We start from the raw sequence: 14685 nt of genomic DNA, 5'->3' as shown, positions 1-14685 counted from the left end.
TTTGTCGTCTACGTTTGCTCCATAAATAAAACATGTCAACTTGTTATTGCTATCCCCAGACAGAGTTTGAGCCTGACCCCGAGCCTTCGGAGAGTGTTTGCCCTCCAGCTCCTGATCCTGGCCCTAGCTTTGGCTTTGGCAATGTTATTGTTATTGCCGATTGCTATTGCCATTTGCTGTGCTGGTGTTATTGTAGGTATTGATGTAGGCATTGGTGTGTGTATTGCTTTTGTTATTGAACTATTTACATTTGTTGCTGCTAGCCGCTAATTTACGACTTCTTCTTCGCATACTCCTGATGCGTAGTTTTCTTCGGAGCCCGCCTTAAAGTAGCCGGCAAATTGTTGTTCATAAATAAATATGCGACGCATAAATCGCGTGGCCATAAACAAGCTCGAGACAAGCGTCAAGGCGTCAAGCGATTTATAGGCATTGATTTTCTCAAACACCCAGAATAAAACGTGATACAAACGACTTGAACCTTGTCGAAACTGATGCGGCCGAAAGTGAAACTTTTTTGGTCCAACAATTTGCCAGGTCAGCCACAGCACGTTGTTGCTGTTGAGCCTGGCTGTGGAAGTATTGGCCGTGTTGCGCGTCTTCGCTGTCACGGCCTGGCTGACACTTATTAGATAAGTTTTTAGGCCGCCTCAAGGCTGATGATGCTGATGATGTTCGAGCTCATCATTTAGCCATTCGCTTGGCCTGGGACTGAGTCTGAGTACGATTTTAATTACATGCTTAGCTAAAAATATGCGAGCAGCAAAGGACTGCTGCACTACTTCAAATCCAGGGGCTTAGGCGTTCTTTCGTTGTCTTAGCCCCAGCATTTAAATTGATCAAAAAATGTGGATGCCAAAGCAATGTGAATGCCCGTTGGCTGATACGAATGCGAATGCGGATGCTGCTGCTACTTGTCTTTCGGCCAGGCCCAGACAATTTCATTCAATCTATAAGTAATTTCGTTGCCGTTTTTATCACTGTGCTGAGTGGAGTGCCGCCTGGGCTCGATGTGCTGAGACCACCCACGTGATTTGAATATTTTTCCAATAAACTTCAACAGCTTTTCACAAGTTTCAGTTTCAGTTGTGTGTGTGTGTGTGTGTATGTGTGTTTGGCTGCCCTATGCCCGGCTAGGCCAGGCCGTCTGTCTTTATCTATTGGATTTAAATTCCCAGCCTCACTTTCATGTCCGGCTGAGTGTTTTTCCGTTTTTTTTTTTTTTTTTTTGTGCTTCTCTGGTTGGCATCAATTTGATTTGCTTTGCTTTCGCTTTTGCAATCGTTTGCCTTTGTGCTCGCGAACTTAAGCTTAATCGAATTTGCCGCAAATTGGCAATAAATTTTAATTCTGAATAGAATAGATATCCCACTGCTGATTGAAGTTAATCAAACACAGAGACTTCGTTCTTTAATTCCTGCCTCAACTTCATTTAGTCTGTGCCCACAAAATGCTGCACACTGAGTTCATGCCGCTCTATTGTAGGCAGTTGTTCTTGCTCTTGTTGTTCGGCCAATGCACTCTGGCCAAAAGCCCATTCAATTTCCAGGCAAAACCATCGCGGTGGCAACGAAAAACTAAACCAACAACGCAAAAAAAGTGGAGGGAAGAATGCAAACTCAACGTTAAACAAGTTGCAGAAAGGGCGAAAGGCAAAAACAACGCCACAGTTCACCTTAGCCAATGAATAAAAATGTTTTTTTTGCCTTCGCTGCTGCAGCCACTTCATCAAATTCATTCAGCACTGTGGCACCGTCTTTTATGCCCTGCACTCGCGAAATTCGAGTGGCAACTCTTGGCAACAAGTGCGAAAGAGAGTGAAGAACAGATTCGAGGATATCTGAGCGTCGAGCAGTTACGGCGGCTAATAAAGCCGTAATCAGCTAAAATTGCTATGGCAACCTAAAGACAACAAATACAACAGCAACAACAACTATATAGTATTGCGCAGGACTAACGATGGGGACATGGAAAATTGTTGCTGCTGGAAATGCCGACGGCAGTCAGCATAACGAGCTGGGCGATTACGCCCACTCCTGGGTCATTCCTTGGTTGCTTGGCCATCAGTCGGTGTCACCATCATCGTCACAAATATTCAAGAGTTGCGCGTAGCAACGCTGAGAGTGGCAAGTGCTGGGGATTCGAGTGGAAGTGGATTTGATGAGCAGGTCTAGCCAGACAGTTGCAGCGTTGAAGCTGCAACGTTTTGACACTAATTTCATTTTGTTGAAGCATTTTTTGTGGCTGCGCCAAAGTGCAGTAAAGTGCGGCCAAAAACAACGAACCCAAAAAACCAGAGAGAGAGATAGAGAGAGAGAATTGACTGACACGCATCTGTTGTAGGCAATGGCACACAGCGCTTGCAATAAGTTGTAATTAAGTTGCACTACATTTAATTTCAATTTGTTCGCTCTTTAGAAAAGAGTTAACAGCTGCCACAGCAGGAACAGGAGCAGAAGCAGAAGCAGATGAGCTGACGAGTGCCTGAAAAGTTGCATCAAGTACGAGTATTTATTTAGTTTGTGCTACGTAATTTTGTTTGCATCTCGAGTTAACTGCGAAACTGTAAACTGTAAACGGTTTTGCGGCACAAAAGCAAATAGACAAATGCAGCAGAAACTCAAGATAGAAATGCTGATGGAGATGGAAGATGGAGATACACATTATTGGCAGCAGCCACTTGTTTCAGTTCGTTTAACCAAGTTCTCAAGTGCGTCAGGGCAAAAGGATTTACGCGTCAGCCGCAAAGTATGCAATGCGAAAAACCAACTTAATTTACGTCGTTGCCACAGTATGCCAAGTGCCACAACGTTGCACGCTCTACGTGCTCCACTCGACTCTAACGTAACAAAAAAAACAGAAAAGAAAAACATAAAAAAAGAGGAAAAAATCGAAAAATATGTGTAAAAGTTAACAATTTATTTTGGAATTGTTTCGATGAATATTTCATATTGAATTCGAACTGAATTTTGTTGAATATTCATTTGGTTTTTGCCACATGCGAATGAGTATGTAAATGTGAATGTGAGTGACTCATGACTGACAGAGTTCTAGATACCAATCGAAGGTATTTAGTGAGTGCTGTGTGTTGCGGTGTTTGTGGCAATCAGCCTACCATTCATTTGCCTTGACTTTATGCCAGTTGCCCACACAGCAGGATGTCACACACACACACATACACTCGCACCTACACACTTAAGCACCTTGCCTGTCCCCGGCAGTGGCAACATTTCGACTCTGTCCCAGCCATGACTGTAATGCGTTTCCTATATCCTTATGTGTTGTTCTGTCATCAATTCGAAATGCCAATGCGTATGTGCTACGCTTTAATGCGAAACTCTGATTGCGCTCAAATGGCTTCATTTATTTTCACCAACGAAAGAACCCAAAAATAAAAGTAAAGAAAAATAAAAAGAAAGCACGCGAGAAAATCGCACAAAAAAAAAGAAAGAGGCAAGAGAAAACAAACTCGACAGTTGTACATAATATTTCACTTATGCATGTGCGCCCCAAGTGTATGTGCGGACGTGTGTGTGTATGGGTGCACGTGTGTAGATAGGAGGTGTGCATGTGTATGAGTAAGTGCAAAGTGAAATGAATGAATGAATGAATGGCATGCGTAACGTTAGAAAATTTGTTATACCAATTTGAACTGTCAATGCGAAACCGAAAAAGTAAATTAAGAAACATTTGAAATTTAATTCACTTGCCAAGCGCTCGAGCTGCCATCTGGGAGTCCTGTGTGTGCACTGTGACTATAAAGTGAGTCCGTGTGTATGTGTGTGTGCGAGTCACAACTGTAACTACGACTCTGCCACACTCTGTCTGTGTGTCTGACTGTCTGGCAGGTGTCAGCTGATGACTGCCATGCGACTGCCATGACACAGAGCCCTTGAGCATAGCAGCAACAGCAACAGAAACAGACATGCAAAATTAGGCGAGTGTCACGAATTTAAAATAACTTTTAATTCATTCTTGATGAGGATGCGGCTGCTGCCGTTGCTGCTGCTGTTTCCATTTCTATGAGTAAGTACCACACGGCGTATGAGTGCGGCTGGCAAATGTGCCCTTGTTGGTTGCTGGTTGCTGCTGCTACTGCTGTTGCCACGCCTCTTAAGTGCCACATAACTCGAGCTTAGCATAAACAACCGCACACGCATAAATGTTCGTTAAACTCAAACCCAACAGAGCAGCGAGTAAGTACCAAGAGATGTGCAGCTGCTAGCCGGGAATGGAACTGGGACTAACATAACATTACTGCACAGTATACAGCATACAGTATACTCGTATGTATGGCCTGAGCCATATAATTATTTAGTTTCCAGTTGGTCGGAAATTGCAAGCAGCCACTTGGGTATGTAAATAGCAGGTGGCCAAGCAAGCAGCGAATGATGTGAGTGTGTGAGAGTGTGCGAGTGTTTGTTACTCGAGCCTCCTTTCGATTGTCATAAATCAAGATGTTTGGGTCAGGACATGGCAACTGTAGTGTCAACTGATTGTTGCTACTTGTGTGTAGGATTAGTGGTCGGAGATGCTGTGCTACGCTATGCTGCGACCCATTTAACTAGCAAATACTCAATGTAAATACGTTCTATAACTCAGTGTCTCTATCTCTCTCTCTGGCCTTATCTCTTTGCTATGCTTCTTCACCTGTCCAGACAAAGCGAAATGCAAAAGTTTTGCTTAAATTATGCGCCAACATTGAATACCGAGGGCAAGGAGGAAAAACTTATAAGTATAAAAAGGCAATATCGAAGTTGCAACCACAAAACCAACCTGATTTGAAGCTGTTGTTCCTACCGCTGTTGCTGTTGCTGCTGCTGCTGTTGCTTTCCACTGTTGTTATTGTTATTACTGCAATGTTGTTGCTGCCGTTGGCTGGTTATGCTTTCTAATCCATGCACGTTTCGCTTTTAATATTTATTTTGCGCTTTTTCACACTTTTCTCACACACACACAAGCACTGAGAGCACAGCACAAAACACACGCACGCACAGCGAGACTACGAGACTACGACTTCAAAGGTCGAACGAGATCTGTCTGGGTCTGTAGTCGTCTATATAGGCTGGCAGTTGTGGTTGGTTACTTTGCTTTGGTTTGGTTTTGGGAAAGGTTTTGAATATCGATGATGCTTATGCTTTCGGATTGGTTTTTATTATGCACGTCGCGCATCGTCCACAGTTCATCAATGCAAAATGCCACTGGGAGATGAGCTGAATCTGCGAGCTGCGAGCTGATTATCAATCGTCGACTTAAACATGGAAGCCGGTAAGCCGGACTCTTAATTCAGTATCACGAGTTTGATTATCAAATTTTGGCATGAATATGTGTTTTCTATATATGTGACTTGAAATGTTATTCAATTATTGCGCACTCTCTCGATTTTGTTGTTGTTTACTTTTTGAACAAAGACGGTTCCCAATGGAACGAACGCGATAAAGGCGCGCATAGACCGTTAGAATAGCCAACCGAACCGCACGAGGAACATTTTCAAACTGATTGCAGACGAACGAGCGCACAAACGAACTCCAAGCCGAAAGCCCAAGACCCAAACAAGTATACGAAACGTGGTGAGCCGAACGAAACCAAAGCGAAATGAAACGAAACGAAACAGCATCAAGAGCCGAAGTGGAATATGATGGTTGTACTCGTTGTGTGGATGCTGAGTGGATGCTGTGTTTCAATGCCAAAACGTAGCGAGCAAGCGAGCGAACTGCTGATAAGCGGACAGTGTTGTCCTTTGACTTGCAATTGGTATTGGCCTCTCAGCTTGACAACAATTTATACTTTGCACGTTGCGCGCATTTAAATGTTTTCACTTATTGTCATTCTCTCTAACTTCCCTCCCTCCCCATTTCATACTCTTGCTCGCTCGCTCTCTCTCTCTCTCCTTGTCTCTATCTCTCGCTCGCTCGCGCTGTCGGTATGTGTCAGTTTTTTAATCACTTAAAAATGTATGCGAGTTTTTTGTCGACACGTGCGTGTCAAAATGTTAACGCTTGGCCAAAAGGATTAACATCAAGTAATGCACACGGCGCCCGGCAATTTGTTGCCAACTTTATTACAGTGACAAACAGGTCCAAGTCCAAGTCAAAGCAGCATGTGTATATGTGCTCATGTGTATGCAATGCTTAAGTTAATGGAAATAATTCAGACAGCAGCGTCTGCCAGGTGTTGGTAGAGGAGTGCGAAACCGGGGGACAACAGCAGGGATCAAGCAGCAGTTTCTTTTTACGAGCGCGTAATAAGAAAGAGTGAAACGTGCAACCAGCCATGAGCTGGACGTGATGCGTGGCCAATGCCAGACTTAAAGTCAAACCTGAGCTCACCTTAACTAAACACATGTACACACTCACACACAGTGAATGTTGTCGCTTGTCGGACTTGAAGTTGAGAAAATTAAAAGCTAGCCATAATCCTGGCAAAATTAAAAATACCGACAGCTGCAGCAAAAGAGCAAAGCTGAAGAGAGCACTTCAACAACACAGCAAGAGAGAGAGAGAGAGAGTGAGTTGAAGAGAGTGTCAGTTGAGAGTTCGTAGTGATAAGTTTCTATGCCGGGCTCAGTTCACTTTTTTTTGTAGGTTAGTGGGACAGTGTAATAGTCAGTTGCCGGCTCTCTCTTTCTCTCGCTCTCAGTCTCATCTGCTGCTGACGCTGCTGCTTAAGCCAGCAATTAAAATCGAGTTGGGGTTTATTGACTCGGGATATAACGGTTCTGCGTGTGGCAAGGCGTTGCCATGGCATACGTGTGCATTTCACACCTTACTGGCGGGCGGCGTGTCCAAAGTGCACTCAAGCGGCTGCCTCGAACTCGGGGCTGAAGTGTTTGCCATTTGACACTCTCTTGAACTTGAGAAGCAAATTCCAAACTAGAACTCCCAGCAACCAACCTAGCTGACTTTGACTCTCATTCGCAGTCTGACTCTGTGCGACTATGACTGTGACTGTGACTATGACAACGACAACGACAAGGACAACTACAAGAGTGAGAACAAGAGTTTGCTAAGTATTTTTCAATTAAAACGTCGGCGAAACTTGCACGCATGATAAGCACAAAAGTTGCTCATTGTCGGCGCCTAAAAGCATGCTACACAATGCCACCCAGTACTTTAGCCTGGCAAATTGCACACACACACACATACACATACAGAGTTACAGACTCGAGAGACACTCGACGGGCGCCAATCAATCTCCCTTCGCTTTAGCATAACAAAATGTTGCCATTGTGGATTTAGCTTCTTATCCCACTCTTTGAGCTATCTCTCTCTTTTTAATTTTTTTTTTGCGCACGCGACATATTTAAATCAGTGTGGGGAGTGACTTCCGGCCGTTTAGGCAGTTGAAAAATTAACTTGTCTGACGATGACGAGATGACTATAATGACAACTGGCGCCAGTACTTAAATAAGCCAAGCTATAACTAGCTATAGCTATAGGCAGCATTTGGTTTGCCCTCAAAATCTCATGCTGGTTAAGTGCTTGCTCGTACCTCTTGCCTTCACTCATGTCACTGACATTTGATGCCAGTCAAAAGGCGTACGGAAATGACAGTTGGGGTGGTCCCAACAACATTTAACTGCCATAAGCACAGTGGACACGGTGCCTGTTGCTCGTGTGTGGATCTGTGTGGATCTCTCTGCCCGGATCTGTTGTGCTGTCGCTTTTGACATGAGCTGCAAAGTGAAGCACGTGTTGGCGTAGCAATTTGCCAGAGGACAACAGCCAAACACTTTTATGTGCCGTAATGAAAAACTGTTATCTGTGTGCGCAATTTGAACGCAATTTGGTAACGCGTTTCGCCACATAAAACTTAAGTGACCCGAAACACACACACACACAGTCGTCCAACTCTCTCTCTCCGACCACAGGCGAAAGAGCCTTTTTCTTCTTTTGCTGCTCTCATGCGTTTATGGCTCTGCGTGCAGCCTGCAAAACTGTTGACATTTGCACAAAAGTCAACACCAAACAGCAAACGGCAAACTGAAAACAACAAACACCAAACGGCAAACGGCAACGACAAAAAGACAAAAGACACTGACAATGATGATGCTGGGAGTGTGAGAAATGAAATTGTTTGGTGATTATGCCGCATTAAAGCCAAATGTGCTGTGCATAAAGTGAAAACATCCGTTACCCGTCACAGTTACCGTAACCATCCTCGATCCCATTCCCATCGCTGCTGACAGCAACGTGCAGTCAACGTACTTTAATTTTATTGACATGCCGCGTCACGCCCTAGACACTGGCCGAGGGGCTGAATTGCTTGCAACAGATTTGCTGCAGCTGCGTTGGCCTTAGCTACTACCATTAACATGCTGTTGCAATGTTACCTGTAGCAACAGCAACAGTACACAACAAAAAAAAACTTAGATGGAGTCAAGCAAGCTTTAGCTGTATTTTTTTTTACGAGTCAAGGTTTTCCTGCTGCTTGTTTACTACTAAAATTTATTAAATATTTTTGTGGCTCTTGTGCACATTTTTATTTTGTTATTTTTCATTTTTTCGTTTGTTGTTGCAGCACCGCCACAAAATTGCTGGCATGCTTAATCCATAAGCAGCTCTTGGCTCACATTTTTACGGCGTACAGCTCGCTCTCTCTTTTAGCAGCTTTTCGTTCGCTCTTTTTTTAATATGCATTTTGCATAATTTTCTTATAAACATCACTCATACGCCATGTGCACGCTGCACAGCAAAATAATAAGCAACACAATTTTGCAAGCTTAACACAAATGAACACTTGTGTTCTGTTATGTTGGAACCACACACGCCCATCCGCCATCCTTCATCAACATTATTATCATTTCGGTGGGCTTTACAGCAGGTCGTACGTAACTTGTGTTGGCAAGCAAAATGAGACGCGCGCTCTCCACTCAAATAAACAAATTTTGTAGCCCACAATAAAGTTTTAATTAGTAAAGCCATGCCCACAATTGTTGAACCTGTATGATCATTGCATTGTAATATGTGCTAACAGATTTTAGCACATCCATCTACAATGTTTGGTGACTGCCCCAATGAATGATTGAATGAATGAATGGCAGCATCAACATTCTGCCCGCAGCTATTAAAATTTAATTAAAATATAGCAAATAATGAATGCTCATCCAGAGCGAAAATCGCTCAAAATATCTGACATAATAAACTTGCATATTTGCAGCAGCAAAAAACAAAAATAACACAAAATAAAACTATGCAAAGCGACTGAATGAAATTTTTCGTCATATTACGTATACGCAGTGCATGTTTTCATATGCACTGTGGATACTGCTCACCAACATACGAGTACAAAGTGCTGAATTTCCATGTATATATACTCGTAAAACAATTAAAGTTCACTTTTCCCATATTTTTCTTTCCTTTCGAATATTTTATATTTAACAAATATGCTAAAAAGTGCACTGTGATTTAACTTGAATTTCGTTCTTTATTCACCTTTTAGTCGATCAATCCCTTCGCTTTAATTGCTGTCTTACGAATATTAAACATTATTATTTTTAGTAAATTGCACCTTTTACAATAACAAAGGGAGAACAATTATAGTGTTTACATATATCGTAAAAGTAGAAAAGGCAGAACCAATAAATTTAATTTAATTTGATTTCATATTATTTTACGTGTTTGTATTATGTTAATTTAAACAGCAAAGATATAGAGTGGGTAAATAGAAGGTATTAAAAATGCTGCGAAATGGTCTCTAAATTGAAATACAAATACAAATAAAAAATCGAATTTGTTCGACCATCATTATTAGATTATTTAGTTAATTATGTGTGTGAAACACAATACCGAAATAGTTAAATATATAATCCTTGAAATGGTATTGCACACATTTATTAATTGGTTCATTTGGAGCTTTAGATAATTTCTTCTCTGGCGCTTTGCCGAACTATTCGTTTAACTCTTTTTACCTGTGCGTACTCGTGTGCTTTGTCGTATTGCTATTCAGGAAAAACTTTCTCTGGCAGATTGCTTGCAGCCAGTTCAAGGAACTTGCCTTTGGTTGCTAGGTAATTAAACGCAGGGAAAGAGAGAGAAAGATAGATGGAAAAAAAAGGAAAATATTTTCCACTCGCTTGGCTTGCAAACCTATTGTTATTGTTATTATTGTTGCTGCTTGTTTGGCTTATAGTTCAGCATAGTTGGGCCTTGTTGCCAAAGCAGAACCAAAGCCAAACCCAAACCCAAAGCTAAGCCACAGCCACCAACGGTAGACTGTTGTTGCTGCTTCTGTTCTGTTGTATTGTTTATGTATCTTGAGGATAATGACGCGCTCTTCATTATGCGATTGTGAAAGACTATGGCGTGGCTGCTCCTGCCATTGCCTCAGGCACTTTTGCTTTATTTTCTCTGTTTTTGTGGCGTTCCTATATTTATTTTGGTGTTTTTTTTTTCGCTTTTGGTTTTTTTTTTTTTAAGTTCCCCCGACCATTGCGTGAAAACTTTTCGACTCCTAGACGTCGCGACGTTTTGCAGAGATAATAGAAACTCGATACGCTGTGCACATCTAAGCTTTATCTATGGCTGCCTTCTTCTTTCTTTTACATTTTCCGCTGTTTTGGCATTGTGTTCCCCTCTCCATTCTCCCTCTTGTGGTTTCTCTTTTGTTTTTATTTACCCACACCGGCATCTGCACGGGAGCAGCGGCTTTAGCTAGCAGTAAATTTAAGTTGCTGCTGGCCCTCTCTGCACTGCGGTCGAAATAAAAATGTTGAATCGTCATAAATGGCTCCATAAACTACGTCAATAGTGCTCCTGCTACTCCTGCTACTGCTGCTGCTACTCCTGGATGCCACGACATCTCAACCAGAGCTTGGCAACTTGTAAGGCAACCTTAAGAATGAGGACTGGGAATGGGAACGAGCATAAAAATGAAAATAAAAATAGTTGGCCAGCATAAACGCCTCCGTGATTTTTACATAAGACCAACACTCACCAATCTCTCTTTCTCTCTAAGTTCATGTCCATGTCCGCATCTGTGTCCGACTGGATTCGAGTCCAGGCAGCCACTTGTCGTTGTCGTTGTCGTTGTCGCTGCCGTTGCCTCGCCTTTGTGAGCATTTTTTTCTTTATTGTTTGCATTGCGACGTCATTGCCATGGGCGCAGAATGCGAGCAGGAATTAATTAAAATGAATGAGGGGACATGTCATAAACAAAAGCAGAGTCAACTGTTGACTAAGCGAACCAGTCAAGTATCGCGAAGTATGAGTGTGTGCGTGTGTGTGTGAGTAGGGGGCGTGGTCGTGGTTGTGGCGTGGCGCGTAGATAAAACCACATCAGAGTGTAACCCACAAAAATGTAACCAAAAGAAACTCCATAAATATTTCAACTCGCTTGCTCGCGAGTGGCGCCATCTATCGATGGAGTGTTGCTATATCTCTGTCTCTATGTGTGTGTGTGTGTGTGTCTATATGGGGGTGTTGTAAAACAAGTCATAAATTACAAGCCAGCACTGTCAAAGTTCAGCTGACTGCGTTGGCCATCCGGCAACAGCGAAGCCAAGCCAGCCAAGTGCCAAAGAAATGCTGCACAACCAGCAAATATTGCGCATACGCCGCGTAGATGCTGCATGCCGCCGGCTGGTTTGGCTAGTTGGCTGGCTGACTGCCTGCCTGCTTGCCTGACAAGTGCAATGAACTCAATTTACAGACCAGAAAAAAATACATAAAAAAAAGGAAAGTTATGAGCTCAACATTTATATTGCGATAAAAATTGAGCAAAGCTGCCCGTCCAAAAATGGCCAGTCAGCTGACGTTTAATTAGCAGGAAATAAAAACTCTAAAAACAAAACAGCAAAAAATCTAGAAAAACTGCCTTGGAGTAAAAAGGGTCTCTCGCACACACACTTTGATGTGGTCGTTTTGAATGCGAGAATCCAGGCATGACCTAAAACCAATTCAATGACCATTCTCTACATTTTCAGCTATAATTAACCCGGCTTTAAGGGGCCGAAAGCACGAAGTCATCAAACGTGCTGCCGAAAAATCTGCTACATTCACACACTTCCTCCACAACACAGATGTGGAAAAGCTTTCTGGTACACTCACAGAGAAAGATGACGATAACAAGATTGAGTCCAATACACGTTGAGAATGAGATACAAGATATAGAAGACAGGAGACAGCTATAGAATTAACTGAACTAAAATGAACTCGACACTCAACACCCGACTCGACTCGACTCGTCTCGACTCACGCACTCAGCAAGCTAATTATGCTGCAAATACCAAAAAGATGACGCAGCATAAGGCACTTAACGCCACCAAATTGTAAGTACAAGACAGTGAATATATTTTTTGAATATGTGCGGTGTGTGTGTATATGTATGTGTGAAATAGAGTCAGTGTATTATTTCATAAAATATTTTCTTAGCTGCTGGCACAAAAGATCATGTCAAGACATAAATCTCGACATTTCAGTTACGCAAAGCGAGCAAACAGATGATGGAAACTACGAAGCCGGCTTAAGGCAGTCAACAACACAAGACGAGCTGGAATTACAGTTTCGCAAGCCTTCATTTGGCTGTTTGCTAGCACACACACACACACCCAAGTAGACATAGACGTAAATACAAATAATAAAAATACTCGTGGCATATTTTCGTTGTCATTACTTTTGTGGCGCTGACACAGCTAATAACGCGGCGCATGATTGTTGCAAACGCTGCGTATGAGTAATCATAATGATGCCCCAAGCTCTCTCATAGGCGCACACACATACACACACACACATCCTCGCACAGACAAGAATGTTTGTCGAATATTTTTGGGCAATGCGTAAATTATTTTCGCTTGCTGTGCTGAGTAAACTTTGCCATACGCGCCGAACGAAACGAGAACAATAGAAAAGCAAAGGCGAAGAAAAGAAAAGCGTTGCGAGCATAATGAAAAATCGCCTAAATTTTGTAGCTGCAGCAAGCAGCGATCCTTTTTGGCCTCCCCCGTTTTGATTAATACTTCCATATGGCAACTGGCAACAAACTCAACGCGTTCAAATCGCATTAATAAAATATAAGAATTTATGGTTTGCTTATTATAAGTGCAGACGACAACAGGCTCATACAAATACAGGGTGCTACTGTTGCACAACACGGCGTATACGTTTTTTTAAAAATAAATTTTTTAACGTGTAATTAAAATGATGGATTACAGGATGATCAAAGCGAAAAGTATAGCGAGAGAAAGGTGGTAAATTCTATTCATTATATTTGTCCCTCTACTCAATCCTTCTCGCAAACAGGAAGTTGATATTCAACGTAAGTGAGTGCTTCAATTTCAAAGAAAATCATATGAAAAATTTACGTAAACGCAGTTTTCCGTTTACATTGACAAAGTTTGCCCAGTAAAGTGCTCGAAATGCCAACAAAAGACCAACAACAGGCCACACAAAATGACTGCCACTGTATATTGGGTATATAAGTACATATTTCTATATGCGGGAGGGGACATACCAGCTGAGTACGAGTACACAACAATTCTTCGGCAGCCTGCTAACTGTGCGCATTTGTTAGACTTCTTCAATGTGTAAGGGGGCCCACGGATTTTATGCCGCATTTAATAATGCCAACCCACAAAAATCACATCCGGCAATTTACAACGCAACGCAACCAAATCGAAGCCAAGCAAAGTCCTTCTTTTCGAGATTCTCAATGTCACTGCTCGAGATTCTCAAAATGGTAAAGCTGAAGGCTGTGGAGACTGTGTCTGAGTCTGAGTTTGTAGCTAAAGCTGAAGTCGAGCGAATGACGTCTACTCATAAGAAAAATCAGCGAGGACAAACTTTGGCAACAAAGTTGTCCTCTACTTATTTGTTGCCTTTTTCACAATTCATTAAATTTGATTAGAGAACTTTTGCCATAAAAATTACGAAATTGTGCCGTTGAAGGCTCACTTCGTCTCCGGATCAGGCTCAACTGAGCCCGTGTGTGCTGGTGTGTATGGGAGAGTGTGGAAGATTTGTGTTTGTTGTGCGTGAATATGATTTCGTGCATACGTGTGTGTGAGTGTGTGCTTGTGCCCTCCAAAAAGTTTGAACTGTCAGGTGGCAAAAGCCAATTGGCCAGCCATTGGAATCTTTCACAATCGATAGCTGACTCGCCATCCTCCTCCTAGACGATTGCATATTATTTATACCCAAACACACTTGATATTATAGGGGATTATTGTGGAGTGTTCTGCTGGACGTTGCCTTAAATTTTGGATTGCTAAACTTATAATTAAATGCAAGCGTTTGTTGCGATTAAAAAAAGGAGTATAAATAAAGAAAAAGTAAATGGCATTGGCATTGCTTTTAAGACTGATTAATAATTGAAGCATCTTAATGGACTTGGCCGAAACGAGCAGCAACTCGTTTTGTCTCTCTGTCTCTGTCCCAGTAGCTGACTCCATGTTTCTGTTTCTGTATCTGTATTTGTAGCTGCGTCTTTTCAACTCTGTTGGCAACAAAACTCTGCAAAAAAAAAAAAAACACCAGAAGTTCCTTTTGAGTGCAGCAGCGTCAATTAAATTAAGATGCTGCTCAAAGTGAAAAGTGTTTTTTATTAATGTTTAACAACAAATTAATAATACAACCCGTCTCGGACTGTTTTGCAATTTGCGCTTAGGACACATTTCATTAGTGTGCCTGGACTTTTGCTTATTAGATTTGGGCCATTGCTTGACCGGCATACAACACATTCTTTCATTCT

General features: G+C 42.2%; 1 protein-coding gene across 3 annotated transcripts in view; it reads right to left on the bottom strand.

The window, feature by feature from the left end:
* LOC132786385 (uncharacterized) overlaps positions 1–5484 on the bottom strand; it is a 65779-nt gene extending 60295 nt beyond the window's left edge. For 2 of the 3 annotated variants that reach the window (XM_060792900.1, XM_060792899.1), the window contains exon 1: positions 4777–5484. The gene's annotated coding sequence lies outside the window, so the exon portion shown is untranslated. The remainder of the gene's footprint in view (positions 1–4776) is intronic. The other variant, XM_060792901.1, reaches the window with a different exon arrangement.
* Between the last annotated feature and the right edge of the window lie 9201 nt (positions 5485–14685).

Source organism: Drosophila nasuta, chromosome 2R (assembly GCF_023558535.2).
Source record: "Drosophila nasuta strain 15112-1781.00 chromosome 2R, ASM2355853v1, whole genome shotgun sequence".
In the NCBI taxonomy this organism is placed as follows: domain Eukaryota; kingdom Metazoa; phylum Arthropoda; class Insecta; order Diptera; family Drosophilidae; genus Drosophila; species Drosophila nasuta.
This window is presented reverse-complemented; position numbering and strand designations above follow the sequence as displayed.